Source organism: Gossypium hirsutum, chromosome A05 (assembly GCF_007990345.1).
Source record: "Gossypium hirsutum isolate 1008001.06 chromosome A05, Gossypium_hirsutum_v2.1, whole genome shotgun sequence".
In the NCBI taxonomy this organism is placed as follows: Eukaryota; Viridiplantae; Streptophyta; class Magnoliopsida; order Malvales; family Malvaceae; genus Gossypium; species Gossypium hirsutum.
Window position 1 is genome coordinate 77,691,570 of NC_053428.1, and position 3,917 is coordinate 77,695,486.

Sequence of the window (3,917 nt, forward strand, 5' to 3'; positions counted from 1 at the left end):
TGACCCTAGTCGGGAAGTGGTTTCGGGACCGCTAAACTGAGTCACCGAAATGTTTGAATGTGATACTTATTGTGTAGAATATGTAATTATGAATGTGTGAAAATTTCAAGCTTCGATTTGGTTGATTGCATGTGAAATTAGTCAATAGGACTTATGTGAGAAAATTCAAAAATGTGATAGGTCAATGTGTGAGGACCTATTAGTGCATGTGGACAAAGGGGGGACTTGCATGTCAAATTTCCCCCCCCTAATGAGTAGTGGCCGGCCATGACAAGGAATGATGGGCAAAACATGTCATGAAACATGTTTTGTTAATGGAAGATTAAAATAAGGAGTATGGGCAATAAAGAAATGGAAACAAAAGAAAAAAAAATGTGTAGTTGCCCCCCCTTTGCCGTGAGCTAAAGAGAAGAAAGGAGAAAAATTTGTGCTCATCCTTTCTCACCTTCATTTTAGCCTAAATTAGAAAGAAAAACAAAGAAAAAAATTTCTCATCCTTTGGTTCATCCTTGGCCAAAATTTTAAGGAGGAAAGAAGAAGAAAGGTGAAGAGATTCGGCCATGCATGTAGCTAGGCTAAGGTATGTTTGATGATGTTTCATGAGATGCATGCATGTTTTAGTTGTTAGCTTGAGTTCTACCTAACCCATGGTTTAAATCTTGCTATGTGATGGAAATGGCACTTGACCATGGATGCATCATTCTTGGTTGATGTTTGATGTTGTGGTGATGAGGTATGAGGATGAGTTAAGATTCGGCCTAGGTGGAGGTTGGGTTAATGCCATTGCATGCAAAATATGAAGCTTGTTAATGATGCATGTGATGATAGCTTGATGATTCTTGAACCTCCTTTTTAGCATTTTTGTGTGAGCACATATGTGCATTGGTTGCTAAATGGAGAAGAATCGGCTAGCAAGATGTGTGCTAAGGCCGAATGTAACTTTGCATGTTAATGAGCAATGCATGTGTTAAATTGATGAAAAGGGGGAGGATGCTTTACTAGTGTATATATGTGTGTATTAAGTGTTGAAATCGACCCCAAAAATAGACATGCATATTCGGCCAAGGGGAAAGAAATTAGCTAATATGTTGTGTTGATGCATGATTTTTGCATGTATGAGACTTTAATGTCTAATGTATAAATATGGGCTAAGTGCCTTGTGTTCATCTTTTTGATGCCTAAATGATGAAATCAATTTATTTGTTTGATTAAGCTCAAGAACAAAGGGGAAATAAATCCGATAAAGGGAAGGAAAAAGTGGTTGAATAGCTAGCGGAATCGTTCGACAACACCCGAGGTAAGTTCTTGAGTAAGAGAGCTTAAATTACAATGTGATTAAATCATGCTCTATGTGTGGCTATTGAGCCGAATGTGCAAGGACGATATGTGCCTTGTGTTTGAGTTTCGCAAATGAAAATGAAATGTGAATGTGCATGATTAATTGAATGCTGTCCGGGCTAAGTCCCGAAGGCTTTGTGCTAAGTGAATATATCCGGACTAAGATCCGAAGGCCTTTGTGCGAGATACTAAATCCGGGTTAAGTCCCGAAGGCATTCGTGCGAGTTATTAAATCCGGGTTAAGTCCCGAAGGCATTCGTGCGAGTTGTTAAATCCGGGTTATGTCCCGAAGGCATTGTGTGAGTTACTAAAACCGGGCTATGTCCCGAAGGCATTTGAACGAGGAGCTATATCCGGTTAAATCCCGAAGGTACGTGATTTGGTAATGAATGAGCTTGCTGTAAAATTCCAGCGAATACTCGAAAAACATCCCAATATGGGGATATGTTACGTATGTGTTAAATTTAATCGAGCCCTTACAAATAAATGTTCGCTCAGTTGATAAACGAGCTACCGGCCTTCGGCCAAGTTAGTTTATTGTGTATGTACATAAGGGTTGTTAATGTTGTGAAGCAAGTTTGATATCGGTAAATTGCGTATTATGAAATATTCCGTTTAGCTAAATGTGTGCTATTCTTTGTGCATGCTGGAATTCCTTGCTCAAACTTACTAAGCATAAATTGCTTACTCGTTACATTGCTCCTCTGTTTTATAGATTTTTGGTTCTCCAGCTATCGGACTCGGGATCTTGAAGTCGAAGTCGCCCACACTATCAAAGGCTCTTTTGGGTACTATTTTGGTTGAATCTTGATATGGCATGTATAGGACTACCCATTGTTGTTTTTCGAGTACTTTATGAAATGTATAAGTGTACAGCCATGCGAAAATGGCTTGTAGAAGTGGAGTATGGCATTAGACCATTCGTGTTTATGAATGTATAGATGGTTTCATGATGTAACTATAGTTGGAATGGAAGTGTTGAGCAAATGATCAGCCACTGGAATGGCTAAGTATGATCATATGTGGGCTTATGTATGACAAGGCCCTAGTTGGTCCATGAAACCCCAAATTAGGTAAGGTTTACTTTGAAAACAGAAGCTGATAGCAGCAGTGGTGTGGATTGGAAAAATCACAAGAATTCGTAGGAGTGGAATTAAATAGTGAATAAATTATGTAATCGAACCTTGATGAATCTACTTTCATATGGAAGTAACGAAACAATCATAGGAACAGTACAGTAAGAGATATTCGGGTTCTTGTGGAACAGGGCCAGAACAGTTTCTGGATTCCCTGTTCCGCCTTTGGAAATTCACTATAAATTGAGCAGAGATAATTAGGGGTCATACCATATATGTATGGATTCCTCTCTGAGTCTAGTTTCCATAGAAACAAACGGCATCAGTATTGAAGCTCTGTGCAGAGATATATCCCAGTCGTAATGGGAAAGGGTCAGTGTAGTCGACCCCTGTAACATGGGAGACTTTGACTAATAAACTGTACTAATTGGCCCGACCAAAAATTCTAGAAAAAAATACATAGGTGGGGACATGAGTCTAGTTTCAGGGAAAAATCACAAAACTGATTTTCGAGTTGTGAAACTCAAGATATGATTTTTGAATCGACTAGTACTCAGACTGGGCAGTGTCTGGAAAAATTTTTCAAAGGTCGTTAACATCTCGTGTCCGACTCCGGTGTCGGTCTCAGGTTCGGGGTGTTACATTTTATTGGTATCAGAGCTACGGTTTAGTCGATTCTAGGACTACCGTAATGTTTTGGGTCTAGCTATACATGCCATTTTATGTGATTACTTGATAGTGTGGTGATTTCTGACAATTGTAAATGTGTTTATTTATGGTAATGGATCCCGATCGTGACCGAGAGGTAGCTGATGATCTTGAGAGTGTAGCGCCTGCTCCCGCACAAGGGACAGTGCCGGCAGACTCTCAACCTAATGCTAGTAATCTGAATGATGAAGCTAGACAAGCATTCTATAGCGTGATGAATGATGGGTTTAACCAATACATTCGAACTAATATGGCTGTTCCACAACCTCCATTCCCGACAAATACTACCCCCGCACCTACAATACCACCGGTAACGGACCAAATAAGGTCAAATAAGCCCCCAGTTGACAGAATCCGAAAACATGGGGCTACTGAATTTAAGGCTATGGATAGCGATGATGCCGAGCAAGCTGAATTTTGGCTGGACAACACTATCCGGGTACTCGATGAGCTATCTTGTACACCCGATGAATGCCTAAAGTGTGCTATCTCCTTGCTACGTGATTCTGCCTACTATTGGTGGAGTACTCTGACTTCTATTGTGCCCCGAGAGCAAGTAACTTGGGAGTTTTTCCAAACTGAGTTTCGGAAAAAGTATATCAGTCAGAGATTTGTTGATCAAAAACGGAAGGAATTTCTTGAGCTTAAGCAAGGCTCCATGTCGGTTACTGATTACGAGCGAAAATTTGTTAGACTTAGCAAATACGCTCGGGAATGTGTTTCGTCCGAGGCTATTATGTGTAAACGCTTCGAGGATGGGCTGAATGAAGATATAAAAATGTTCGTTGGCGTTCT